The following is a 15,313-nucleotide window of genomic DNA, read 5'->3' on the forward strand; positions in this document are numbered from 1 at the left end:
TGCTAAGTGAAGTTAGCCAATCCCAAAAAAAACAAATGTTGAATGTTTTCTTTGATATAAGGAGGCTGATTCATAGTGGGATAGGGAGCAGGAGTATGGAAGGAATAGACGAACTCTAGGTAGGACAGAGGGGTTGGTGGGGAAAGGAGTGGGCATGGGGTAATTAATGATGGTGGAATGTGATGACCATTACTATCCAAAGTACATGTATGAAGACACGAACTGGTGTGAATATACTATGTATACACCCAGAGATACGAAAAAAATGTGCTCCATATATGTAAAAAGAATTGTAATGCACTCTGCTGTCATATATAAATTTTAAAAATTTACATAAAAAAAGAAAAGAGTAAATAAAAACATTTTAAAAAATCCTGCATTGTCTTTCTATCACTCTTGAGTGAAGCCCTGAGTTTTCATCATGAGCCTATGAGGTCCTGTGTGAGTTTCCTGGCTCCTTCTACTCCAGCCACCCTGGCCTCCTTTTTCTCGTTAGCTCTTGTTCTATATTGCCTTTCACATTGGTCTCATCTCTTCACTTCATAAAAACCTTTGTTCAACCATCTCAGAGAGTACTCCTTTACCACCGACCTAACATGGTCTTCTTGTCACTTTCCTTCCATATCCCATAAATTTTTTCTTTATAGCACACTGATTCAACAGATATTATGTTATACACATATTTGTTTATTTATTTACTCTTCTCACCAACCTCCAGGTTGTAAGCACCATGTTTTGGTCACTGCTGTATTCCTGCTTCTTAAAACACTAAGTACTCAATAAATATGTATTGAATAAATGATGTTACTTCTTTAAAAGCCACATTATTTATGATTCCATTTATATTAAATGCCCAGAATAGGCAAATCTATAGAGAATGGGGAATGACAAAATTAGTGTGGGATGTTTTGGTGAGTGACAAATAGGTGCTGAAATTCAGTAGCGGTGAGGATTGCACAAAAATGTGAATACATTAAAAATATACTTTAAATAGATTAATTTTGTCATGTGAATTATTGCTGTAGTATGTATACTGCACACTGCATACAAGGCACAGTATGATATACATTGATTTCAGAATGATTTCTGCTATAATGATTTATATAAATATATATTACATATTTATATAGCTTTTTTCCCCTTGGTACCAGGGATTGAACCTGGGGTAATTAACCACCTGAACCACATCACTGGTCCTTTTTATTTTTTTTATTTTGAGACAGGGTCTCATAAATTGCTGAGGCTGGCTTTGAATTTGCAATCCTCCAGCTTCAGCCTCCTGAGCTGCTGGGATTATAGGCAAGTGCCACCATGCCTGGCTATATATAACTTTAATAAAATAATTTGTGTAATATTGGCATACTTATTTTGAGGAACAATAGTTACTTCCTTGAAGTAGCTCTGTGGAAATACATTTAAACAATAAAAAGCTGATAATTTTCTTTACTATTTAATCTACAGTAAATTTCCTGTTTCAATATGGCATTTGTAAAAGCCCAGAAGCAATCTACTCTGTAACATGTATGGAACATTTCCAGGTAGTTCAATATTTGGGGGTGGGGAATGTGTGTGTGTGTGTGAATGTTTGTCTAGTTCTATGCAGACTGATGGGCAGAACTGCCATTTTAGAGTTAAAACCCTGAGTTTTTAACTGGCTGGTTATGCCGATTTTCAGCTGGATGCTCTTAGGCAATTTATTTAACCTCTGATCACTAAAGCAGAGCTAACACTAATCTCTACCAGGTGAGTTTACTGGGAGAAATCAACTGACCTAAATGTGGTAGTGTATGCTAAAGTGTTCTGTAACTGCAGTGAACTAGGTATAAGTGATACAAATGTGCTCTTACTGCAGGGACTTTTTTTGGGGGAAAGTGGGGACAGACTTACCTCAAACTTGCAATCCTCCTGCCTTGGCCTCCGGAGTCATTGGGAGTCAGTGGCATGTGCCACTGTATTTGACTTATTATGGTTTTTATTTGCAGTTCCTTGGTGACTATCTTTATATTTTCATTGTCTATTTGAATATTTTCTTTTGAGAAACATCTATTCAAATCTTTTCCCAATAAAAACAAATTGAGTTGTCTTTTTATTGTTTAGTGTAAGAGTTAGTTCTATATTCTGCATACTAGTCTCTTATTAGATATGCAATTTTTAAATGTTTCTCTCATTCTGTGGGATGCCTTTGTGTGCACACGTGTGTGTGTATGTGGGGTGTGTGTGTGTGCTGGAATTAACCCTGAGCTTTCTACATACTGGATAAGCAGACAAGTACTCTGCTGTTGAACCACATCCCCACCCAGGGTGACTTCCTTAATGTTTCCTTGATCCACTAGCATTTTTAATTTTGATCAAATCCAGTTTATTTATCTTCTCTTTTATTATTTGTGGTTTTGGTGTCATATTTAAGAAACCATTGCCTAATTCAAGGTCATAAAGATTTACTACTGTGTTTTCTTCTAAGCATGTTATAGTTTTAGCTCTTACATTTAGGTCTCTGATCCATTTGGAGTTAGTTTTTGTAAATGGTTTAGGTAAAGGTCCACCTTTACTCCTTTGAGAGGGATGTCAAATTGTCCCAACATTATTTGTTCAAAACAACAGCTAAACTACTCTTCATTATTGAATAGTCTTGACTCTTATCACATGTTTTTAAATAAATATTGATACAAGTATGCTTCTGTGAGCTCCTTGAGGGAAAGGTTTTTATTTTCTACTTTCATGTCTAGCATAAAACATAATAAAATCCTAGGACATGATAAATGTTCAATAAACATTCAATGAATGAAAAGCTGACTAGAGATTTCTAATATCAACCAACAAATACCAAATGTTAGACTCCGTTTGGTGGTAGGAAAGCTTTGTACATGAAGCTGACAACCTAATGACTTTTTCAAACCATAAGTTCCCAAGAGGTCCTAGAATTTTACATTTCTAAAATAGAATGGGTTTTAGAGTGGACCTTGAAAAACTAAATAGCAGCTGGTAACCTATTTTATGTCAAATGAGGGTTCTAGCTGCCTTTGAAATTACATTCTGATTGTTATAAGTTAACAAAAGAGTTTTTTAGGTCTTGATAAAACTTTTTTTTTTCAGTTAGTCCTGATGAAAGTCCTTTCTAGATGAAAGACAACTGCTTCTGTTTCATACCACGCTTATCTTCTGAGATAACTGTTATCAGAGATTAAAACACACACACACACAAAAAAAAAAAACAAAAAAAAACTCTGCCCTAACTCTACATAATTACTCCTTTCTCTGAATTTCTATAGGTCCTACTTTCCCTTACACAAAACTAACAACAAATTGTTTGGTATTGCTCTATTGCTTTGGATTGTTATATAATGTTAAATGTTATTTGATTAGTCACAGATTTATGTGTGGCCTTCCCAAGTAGGCTGCCTCAACTATTTTATAGTTTATTATATGAAATATAGAGCCCTGTACCCAGTGGACATACTGCAGATTTATTGATATTATCTGCATTCAAACAATTCATTTTTTAAAATAAGAAGTTATTAGCTGGATGTGGTGGTGCAAACCTAGAATCCCAGCAACCTAGGAGGCTGAGGCTGGAGGATTATAAGTTCAAAGCCAGCCTCAGCTATTTAGTGAGGCCCTTAGCAACTTAGCAAGATGTAAAAAGGGCTGAGAATGTAGCTCAGAGGGTTCAATCCCTGATACCCCCCCAAAAAAAAATAATAAAAAGTTATTAACCATAAGTTTCATTTTGTTTCATATCGTCCCATAGACATATACAACTATTTGGTTTACTACCATGCCACTTTGAACATGCCTGCTGTCTGATCTCAGAAGCTAAGCAGGTCAGGCCTGGTTAGAAGTTGGGGTAAGAAAGCAGCTTGTATTCTTAGAGTAAGAGACTTTGGAGAAGAAGCACAGTCTTTCATTTGGAAATGTTCTAGTGATTTGAAAATGTTGCTTTCTTAGAGAAATGGAGAGACCAGTGCCCTAATAATTAGTACACATATTTTTAAAGAATTTCTTAATATCATTATCTAAAAGGTTTTAGATATTTTAAAAGGATAAGGAAGATTAGTAGAATTGCTCCCTACAACCTAGTAAATTAAACTCTCAAGAGAACTCTGAGTTGTAGTTTTAAATTACTGAGTCAGAAAGTAGAGAAAGAATCTGTTTCTATTCTCATATTGAGCTTGCTTCCTTATTATGCGATGAAGAGATGGAGTGCCTTGCTGAACAGAAGCAGAATCTTTAAAACTACTATATAGTTCAAATATAAATTTGAGGCTAAATAAAAGGTGACTAAATGAGAAAGAATGCATATCATGACATGATCCTCAGAACATTACCATGGATCCGTGGTAATACAGTAACCCTATTGATTGTGACAATTTTTGTGGGCTAAAGTGATCCTCAAATAACAATGAATTCAGCACACATTGCTAGCATGGCTGTTAAATCCTGGAAAGCAAACAAATAAAACACAAAAAGCAAAACTAAAAATTTTGTCAAGTTTCATAACTTTTTCCTCACCTTCCAAAAACATCAGCTCCTGTTTCAAATTCATGCTATTCTTAAATTATGCTAAAGAATGAAAAAAAAAGGGGAGGTGGGAATAAGGGAAGAGAAGTGGAATGGGAATAGGAACAATAAAATGAATCAGACATTACTTTGTTATGTGACATATGAATACACAAACAATGTAATTCTATATCATGTACAACCAGAAGAATGGGAAGTTATACTCCATATATGTATAACATGTCAACATACATTTGACCCCCATGTATAACTAATAAGAACACATTTTTTAAATCACTAGAAAAAAAGAATGAGTTGCTGGAGTAGTAGAGCACTTGCCTCTCAAGTGTGAGGCAATGGGTTTGATCCTAGCACCATATGAAAACAAAGGCATTGAGTCCATATACAAGTAAAAAAGAATGAAAAATATATTGAGGAGCTGGGATTGTGGCTCAGCTGTAGAATGCTCGCCTAGCGTGGGCGGGACCCAGGTTTGATCCTCAGCACCACATAAAAATAAAGGCATTGTGTCCATCTACACCTAAAAAGTAAATATTTTTTAAATATATGTAATATATATATATATTACATATTATATATATATATATACATATATATATATATATATATATATATATATATATATATAAACAAGTATAAAATCACTAAATCGTTTCACTTTGAGCTTCATTTATGAAAGAAGGATGTTAGCCTAGATTTGTTGCCTCTGAAACCATAATGGGTTGATCAGCAATAGCAGCAACATGTGAAAATTGGTGTAAAATGCAGAATCTGAAGCCCAATCCTAACCCTTCTAAACAAATTATTCATTTTAACAAAATCCCCACCTAATTTATGTACACATTAAAGTTTATGAAAACAACCTTAATGATACAGAGTAACTTCCAGCTAGTAATTCTATATCCCCTGATTCTGCCTAAAAGATTCCAAGTTTGGTAAAATGAGAGCTCAAACTCTTCCCTAAGAATTGTGCTTGATTTAAGTGAATGGACAGCTCAGCAAGCTGAATTAACTTTTCAAGTCACAGCTTTAAATTCATAAGGGAAACAGGAAATAAGGACTTGCTCTGCCCTGCTTCTACGGTGTCATCGACTTTTAGTATTTAAAAGGATATAGCTACAGGCTTATTATTTGTTCAATACTTATAATTTTGTAAGTATTAAAAAGAAAAGGTAAGCTGGGCGCAGTGGTGCACACCTGTAATAACAGCAGCTCAGGAGGCCGAGGCAGGAGGATTGCAAGTTCAAAGCCACCCTCGGCAAAAGCCAGGCACTAAGCAACTCAGTGAGACCCTGTCTCTAAATAAAATACAAAATAGAGCTGGGATGTGGCTCAGTGGTCGAATGGCCCTGAGTTCAATCCCTGATACAAAAAAAGAAAGAAGAAAAAGAAAAGGTAAGGTTCCTGCTCTTTAGGCATATAATATGGTAGCTTTGCTTTAAAAGACTCAGTATCTGGAGCCCTGAGCCAATTTAGTTACAGGCTTCTTCATAATTTGTTATTATCTAGAGTAGAAAGTCATATCATTGTGCACAGTGTGCAGGTAATACATTGTGCACAGTGTGCAGGTAAACTGACAGGCAGCTTTATCTCTGGAGTGTTCCCATTGACATTGTATATACAATTAGGCAGCCAGAAATCACTATGCACTACTAGCTCTGCTTTTCCTCCTGATTTATCAGTGGCCTAAAATAGTATATGGCTTAGTTCACTGGAGATCAACAGAAATTCGATATGAAAATACTGAGTCCAACAGGAACTAGGTGGAGGTCATGGAGAAATGAGAGCGGGAGATGTTCACACCAGAGGCTGTGGGAGAGAACTGGATTACGGAAGGAGGCCCAAAGCTGGGTGAGTGAGCCACTGGATCAGGGAGATTTTACTAGAATAGGTTTACATTTTCAATTGAACACGACAGCTTCAAAAAGATTTGCATTTTTTCAAATTGAAGGGTAGCTTAGATTTTATGTTTAATTGTTGTTAGTGGCAGCATACTTGGTGTGCAAACATCATTAAATGGTGATACTGCTAGATGAAATTTCTGTATTTTGAAGGAGTCTCTTTCACTGTGTCATCTTATTAGTCTATTTATGCCTTGCAGTATAGCCAGACACAAGTGGGTTCTTCTGGTTCTCAAAGAAGATGAGGTAGCACTCATGTGCTATTGCAATTATTCTTTATTGTTTACTGGCATGTAATAGGTACTATTTGGCTTTTTTTTTCTTTATTAGCTTGTTTCCTATCATCATATCTGAACTGCAACTTTCTTGAAAGGAAGGAGAGGGCATGGTTCCTGGTACTAATTAAGGCTATAAAAGTTAATTATGTTGAGTTTTCTTAGACGTCTTTAGTGTTCCATGGCTTTAATTAAATGTTTTATAATTTCTCTTCTTCTTCCTTTTTACTGTTGACTTCTCTGATTCTTGACCTGTCCATTTGTCCTGGCTTCAAACTTGTGATCCTCCTGCCTTAGATGGGATTACAGGCAGGTGCCACCATGCCTGGCACAACATTAATTTTTATATTATTTAAAAATCAAAGTAAAGCAATTATATTTCAAAGGCAAACTAGATTAAGGCTCAATCTGCTATATGTCATTATCTGCAGTGTGGGAAGTATAATATAGATTAACCCATGTGGCTGGAGTGAAGGGAGAACCCAGATATGACCTAGAGATAAAGTAGGCAATGTTAACAGAGTGGTGAGGAAATAGAGTAGGAGTAGGAGGGAGAAAAAGAACAGAAAGTGAAAGAGGACATTAGCTAGCTATGCTAACCCAGTAAGATTAATTAACAGAATAAAAACTAAATTATCTCACTAATTTCTGTTGTCTCACTCCAATCTGGAGTTTTAGTCATTTCTGGTCTTCACTTCTGCTTTCATGGGTTAAGTAAAATAGTATGATATGAGGAAATGATCATACAGAATCTGTGTGCCTGTTATTTATTCCTTCATTTGCCATTTTTTAAGCAGGTTATTTCTTTTTTCCACATTGGGGCAAGCACTCTAATGATCACAAAAGAAGAGAATATTGGCCAAGAATACATAAATCTCTTAAGCCTATGTAAATTAGCATTAATTTGTTTTCTCCTATTAATGGTATTATACTGAACAAAGACAAATATAGCTCCAGCCAGTGCCCAATGTTTAGTCCCATAAGGGCACAAAATCCCTTCAAATGATCAGGATTTCCAGTTGGAACACTTTTCTCTCCTTTGAATGACATTATCACAGGCTCAGTGAAATCACTGTAGTTAGCTAAGGGTGACAGGCTTATGAAAGTGGAGGGTATTAGTAAGCATCATTTTAAGTTCAACAGAGAGAAAAGTGGGCTGGTCCCAGCACTTCAGGAGGTTGAGCCAGGAGGATCTTGAGTTCAAAGCCAGCCTCAGCAACTTAGCATCCCCAGCCTAAGCAATTCAGCAAGACCCTGTTTCTAAATAAAATAGAAAAATGGGCTGGGGATGTGGCTCAGTGGTTAAGCACCCCAGTACCCCCCCCCCAAAAAAAAAAACAAGAAAAAGAAAGACAAATGGGCTGGAAGACTTTTACACACTATCTATCATTGCCTTCACATTCTCTATCATTCGATCTTCACTTGAGAAACAGACACCGAAGAGCCAGTGGCAAGAGTTTTAAGATGATATAAAGAACGTGGCAAATCAGTTTTCTTATTTGATCCTTCCTGAAAGGCACAAATGGTAAAGCTAATTCTGATTGAATATAAAGGTCAGCCTCTTCTGATTAGTCATTTTCTCATTAAAGCAACCAGTCTGAATAAGAAAAGTCATATTTCCTGAAAATATGACTACCAGGTTCCTTTTAAACCCCTTTACTGGCTTCTGTTTTGTTATTGTTCTAATTAAAGAGATGGCTCAATAGTTCCCAGTATTTTGTCACTAAAAATGACACTTGTGTATCCCGATTGTCCTGCATGCATTTCTGTACCTTATATTTATGTTAACTGCATCACACTGACTTTAAAAATTAGCGTCAGAGAATTAGAAGTGTAGCTCAGTGATAGAGCACTTGCCTAGCATTTGTGAAGCCATGGTTTCAATCCCTAGCACTGAAGGGGTAAAAAAAAAAAAAAAAAAACCACCTCGGAGTACTTCTAGAATGAGGAACTTTATGAACATTTCCACAGTGAAAACAACCACACCTAATGAAAATTATAAATAAAAAATGACCAGGATCAGACCAGGGAACAATTTATCCCTCAGGGGATTATCAAAAACACTAGAGTGGGGTGGGGTTGTAGCTCAGTGTAAAGCGCTTGCCCATGTGTGTGGCACAGGGTTTGATCCTCAGCACCACATAAAAATAAATAAATAAATAAAATAAAGGTATTTTGCCCATCTACAACTAAAAATATTTAAAACAAACAAACAAACAACAACAACAAAAAAAAAAACACTAGAGGATTTAGATCAGTAGTAGTGATGTGTGAGATCCTGGGTTTCATCCCCAGTACCACAAACTAACCAACCAAAAAACATTGGAGTGGTCAGTTAGTAATTAGCAGAAAGTGACATCAACAAAGGCAAATCATCCAAAATTTAGGGAGATGAGGGAAACAGACAAAGAGAATCTGCTAAAAATATGGCTATCATACCTGGAGAGAAAGAGGGGGAAAGCAGAGTGACAGTATGCATGCCAAAGCCACTTCTTCTAAGGAGCACTGTTGGAGAGTGCATACTGTAGGCAAAGTGGACTTTGTTGAATTAGTCTAGACATGTCACCAAAACAAACAAGTGAACAACCACAATGATAACCAGTCTTCTGTATCCAAGTTGGTACAATGAAAATATATAGTTTGAAACAATAACAAAATAAAAAATAGAAAGTGCTGGGAATTTGGCTCAGTGGCAAAGTTCTCCTGGATTCAGTTCCTGGTACTCAAAACAAAACAAAAATAACCAAATTGAAAACATAGAGTTGAAAAGTACAGAAATGAAAAATTTGCAATAAGGGCCCAACACGAGGCTTGAACTGGAAGAACATAGAATCAGTAAAGTTGAAGAAAGATCAGTGGAGATTATATAATCTGAAGAACAGGGTGGAGGAGGAGAAAAAAATATATCCTCAGAGAAATATGGGATACCACTGTGTGTGTAGCAACACATGCATGAAAGAAATACCAGAAGGAAAAGAAAGAGGAAAAAAAAAGTACCTAAAGATAATAGCTAAAACTCCACAAATTTGATGAAAAATTGCCGCAGTCTGGCTGGGCACAAAATAATCCAGCCGCCACATGGCCTTGTAAATTCAAACAGCATCTTTTATTCCCGAACTCTCACCGGCACTCTACACACACTTCCCGGGAACACACTGCTTCCACAGGGCTCCGCAGGCCAATTCTCTCAGAACTCAATGGGAACTCCAAAGTAGGGGCAGCAGGATCCGCCCTAATCCTGGATCTGCCCTATTCCCAGCAGGATCCGCCCTAATCCCCCCGGAGCCGCCCTAATCCCAGAGCAGGGTCACCTTTCAACCATTCCCTCTGGCAAAAATGCCAGATGTCATTCTGACTAAACTGTGGCTCTCAACAAAAAATATAATGTAAACAAACATCCAAGAAACTCATAAAGTAGGATAAATGTGAAGAGATACATACCCAGACACATCTTAGGATACAACTGTTCCCTTGTTTCAGTTTCTTTATAAGACATAAAATTAAAGCTGGAATTGTGGCTCAGTGGTAGAGCACTGGTCTCACATGCATGAGGCTCTGGGTTTGATCCTCAGTACCACATAAATAAATAATATAAAGATATTGTGCCCATCTACAACTAAAAAAAAGTCTTTAAAAAAACATAAAATTATGCAGATAATTAAAATAATTAATTTTTTTTTTAAAGAGAAAGTGAGAGAGGGAGAGAGAGAGAGAAAGAATTTTAATATTTATTTTTTAGTTATCGGCAGACACAACATCTTTGTATGTGGTGCTGAGGATCGAACCCGGGCCACACACATGCCAGGCAAGCGTCTACCACTTGAGCCACATCCCAGCCCTAATCGTTTGGTTTTTAATAAATTTATATGTCATGTGTATTACAGAACATCACCAAACTATGAAACATTATTCCTATGGAACTCTATTCCTTTATATGGGAATGAAGTTACTATACATGTGAGATAGAAGTGATAAATTTTAAAATAAATTTTAGATTTTAAATAAATTAAAAAATTTAAATGCTAATGTTAAACCCCAGAGCAACTACTAAGAAAGTAACTCAAGAGCCAGCGAGGTGGGGTGGTGCATACATACTGTAATCTCAGCAATTTGGGAGGCTGAGGCAGGGGGATTGCAAGTTTGAGGCAAGCCTCAGCAATTTAGTGAGGTCCTCAGCAATTCAGCAAGACCCCGTCTCTAAAAAATTAAAAAGGGCTGGAATGCAACTCAGTGGTAAATCACCCATGCTGTCAATTCTCCAGTACCAAAAACAAAACAAAAACCCAGGCAGAGTTGCATATTCCTGTAACCCAGCAACTCAGGAGCCTGCTACAGGAGGATGGCAAGTTCAAAGACAGCTTCAGCAATTTATGGAGACCCTGTCTCAAAATAGAAAGGGCTGGTGATGTAGTTCACTGGTAAAGGGCTCCTGGGTTCAGTCCCCAGTACTCCCCACAAAAAGAGAAGAACTCAAAAATATGTATTCAAGAAGTCACTGCTGGCATTTAAATATTACATTTGAAAGTAGTCATTGTAAAAGATTTAGTAAAAGATTAACAAAAGAGCAACAACAGAAAAGACATAAGACATAGAAAACAAAGAAAATGTAGGGTGTAGTGGTGCACAGCCTATAATTCTAGCTACTCAGGAGACTGAGGCAGGGGGATAGCAAGTTTGAGGCCAGACTTTGCAATTTAGCAAGACCCTGTCCCAAATTAAAAAATGAAAAAGCCTGGGAGAAAGAAAGAAAGAAAAAAGAACAACAAATGTAAACCCAACAATGTCAATACATTAAAAGTGAATTAATAATCAAAAGGCATAGATTGTTAGACTGAATAACAAGTTCCAACAACTCTGTGTCATATACAGGACATATACTTTAGATCCAAAGATATAAACAGGTTTTAAATAAAAGAATGGGAGGGAGGATATACCATGTAAATAATAACTTCAAGGAATTATAGTGACTATATTAATGTTAGGAAAGATAGACTTTAAAACAAAAACCGTTACTAGAAATCAAGATGGACATTTTATAATTAAAAAAGTGTTAATTCATCAGAATGATATAAAATTAAAATATATATAATCTAATAACATAATCCCAAAATACATGAAGCAATAACTAACAATTGAAGAGAGAAAACTATTCAAATATTGAAGACTGTAATATCTTACATTTTAAAAAATATTTTTTAGTTGTAGTTAGACACAATACCTTTTATTTTTTATTTTTTTATTTTTTTATTTTTTTTACAATACCTTTATTTACTTATATGTGGTGCTGAGGATCGGACCCAGGGCCTCGCATGTGCTAGGCAAGCGCTCTACCACTGAGCCACAACCCCAGCCCCTAGTATCTTACTTTTATTATGGGATAGAACAGCTAGGCAGTATGCCAATAAAGATATAGAATACTTGAAAAAACAATAAACCAGCTAAACCTAAGTGATATCTATAGAAAACTGCCACAGTCCGGCTGGGCAAAATAACCGGGATGTGACAAGCAACTTGAAGGTTGAAGCGGGAACTGCTTTATAGAGCGGGAGCCCCTTTATTGCGGGACAGCAGAGGTACATATACCTAACTGATTACATACAGCTTGACTCAATTAGCATCATCTAGATACAGCAGTCAGCCAATAAGGAATCCCCACCATCTAAATGGCTCGCTGGCGTTGCTTCACAAATCACTCCTCCTGGCAAACTGCCAGGCACCATCTTGACTTGATTTGCATCCCCAACATCTCCTCCCTTTTGTTTTATTAAACAACCAGTATGTGGCTTAGGGACCGTGCCTGTTTTAGGTTGTCCAGTACTACATATGGTCCTTACCCGTCATTGGATGGTCTGACCTCAAATTGTCAGCCTCCTGTCTTAGGTTGGTACCATTGTAATTGGATCTTACCTGGCTTTGACTACTGGCCCAACATTATTTAGCCATACTTGTGGATAATGACCATAGTGGTTTTTACACAAACACCATAAACAACCTGCCACAAGCAAAAGGAGGAGGAGGATACAAAATGCCACGATACCAAGCCATATGATGACTCCAAGAGAGAAACCCTTGGAAAAACTGTACCACCAATGACACTGTCAGCAAAGATACGCTGGTACTATTAAGAGTTACAATTTGTTGTTTCAATAGTTTCATAATGCATAGAAGTGATACACAGTCCAGGTTGTACAGTCTGTGTGATAGCTATCGCAAAAGCTGTAGTAGCAGCAGCAGAAACAGCAACAGCTGTGATGTTGGTAGCTGTAATTCCGAAGTCTCATTTGGTTTTCAGTAATACTGGAAATTCTTCTTTTTTTGTCTTCACTGGCACTGGGATGAAGGTAGGAATTCTGGCAATGATGGCTAAAGAAAATTGTGTAGCATTCCAGCAGGCACTAAGAAAACAATTTTCTGAACAATTTACATTATCCTGAACAGAATTATTAAATATAATGAAAAGGAAACAATACCCAATTTAAATTAAACTGTTTAAATCATGTGAATAAAAAATATTTGGATCCATTTTTTAAATTTTCATGAGCGCTCCTCATAAATGATATATGGACATATGCATGTACAGACATACAACACATAACACAAGTGTGCACACATAACACAATAATAGAGGCCTTGTAGCTTTTCACAGGTGAAATCTCCATTGCAATGTTTAAAAACTCCATGGTTGATCAAAACAAAATAGAACTGATCAGAAAAACATTAACCTAGGTCTGTATGAGCTCAAAAAATAAAATAGAAAAAAGCATCCTGGCTACCACCTGGGTTTGACTCTTCTTTTGACATCTCATCCTTCTTCCTGTAACTTGCATATGTGTTTGAAGGTATTCCCACAAGTAAGCCTCAAGGTTTTTTACATTTGAAATAGGCCTTAATGGTGCTCATTATTCATTAGCCTCCAGATGTGGGAGAACCATTGTCACAGATGTAAGGATAGCTAAACTAGAGTTCTGGATATCAGCTGTTATGGATTTGAGCCAAATCATCTTCTTTTTGGTCTGTAGAAATCGCTTTAGTTAGTCTCTCTGGAATCCAAATCGGCTGCTGTTCTCCCTGTGGAAACACACAAACAGACCCCCGACTCCAGACAATCACTGGGTCAGGAACTTTAATGATAATAACTGTAAGCTGATGCAAGCTGTGGTGAAAGCTGTAAAATACCAAAGCATCTGAAGGTAAATGCTATCACCATAATTGAAAACTGGAGTTCAGCTGTTATGGATTTGAGATATTGCTAGCCCTGCATTTATAAAGCTCAGAAGGCTTGAAAAGGGCGGGTTGTTCCCCCCCCCCTTTTTTTAATAAAGCAGGGCCAATCCTGAAGTGGACCGTGGGGGGAATTTCCTTTGGAAGCTCTTTTCCACCCTCTCGAGGAAGGTGGCAAGATCCTTGGTAGCCCTCTGAGTCTCCACTGGCACCTTGCTGGCAAATTTTTATGCTCCCATCCAAAGCTAAAATGTTCAAATTTTTCATTTCATTATTTTGCCAATTTGAAGGAAGCTGTTTTCCTCAGGTGGCGCTGGAAGGCCATTCTCTCTCCCTATCACTGTCCCCTGGCAACCTCAGATGGCCCCGCGGAGTGTCCTGGACTCAAACTGCCACCAGGCTGCACAGGGAGCAAGAGCCTGCGAGACTGTGCCTCCAGGTCGGGCAGGCAGGTCCCTGCTCGGGCTTGAGGCCGCAGTGTCCTGCTTCCCGGGCGGGGGGCCCTGCTGTGCCACAACCTGCTCGCGAACGCGATGGCTGCCACGCTGCACCCCTTCACGCACCCTCTGGTGATGAAAAGTGGTTAGTAGCAGCCTTTTGTTGTAACTCCTTCCCTGATAGTCCTTCCTCCTCTGAACCTTCTTCCTCTTTCTGACTAGAGTTTCTGGGCTTTTATTAACATATGCCCTAACTCTTCTTGGTTTTACTGGGGTGCCTCCTTCCTCTAGCAATTCACTTAACACCCCCTCGGCTTGATTTCCACTAACTACTGATCCCATACCTCCGCAACAAAGACAACACAACACACTAAGATAAGACAAAACAAAAACACACTGTATCAATCTTCTCCATTTTCTTGAAATGGCCATCCCTCCTCTCGCCCTATCTGCTTCCCCAGGGGTGAGCAGCTTTCCTCCTGTCCTATCTATTTCTAGGGACAGGCAGCTTACCTTGTCACTTACCCCTGAGCATCCTGGAGTTCCCCGTATGGGCCACCATATGCCGCAATCCGGCTGGGCAAAATAACCAGGAGGTGACAAGCAACTTGAGATTGAAGTGGGAACTGCTTTATTAAGCGGGAGCCCCTTTATTGCGGGACAGCAGAGGTATATATACCTAACTGATTACATACAGCTTGACTCAATTAGCATCATCTAGATACAGCAGTCAGCTAATAAGGAATCCCCACCATCTAAATGGCTCGCTGGCGTTGCTTCACAAACTACTCCTCCTGGCAAACTGCCAGGCGCCATCTTGACTTGATTTGCATCCCCAACAGAAAACTACCTAAGAACAGCTAAATACACATTTTTCTCAAGTACTCATGGAAAATTCTCCCAGATAGACCATATGCTAACCATAAAACAAGCTTAAATAAAATTAAAAGGATTGAAATCA

This window comes from Marmota monax, unplaced genomic scaffold, assembly GCF_021218885.2.
Source record: "Marmota monax isolate L192 unplaced genomic scaffold, Marmota_monax_Labrador192_F-V1.1 WCK01_AAM20220418_F8-fsc00110, whole genome shotgun sequence".
NCBI lineage: Eukaryota > Metazoa > Chordata > Mammalia > Rodentia > Sciuridae > Marmota > Marmota monax.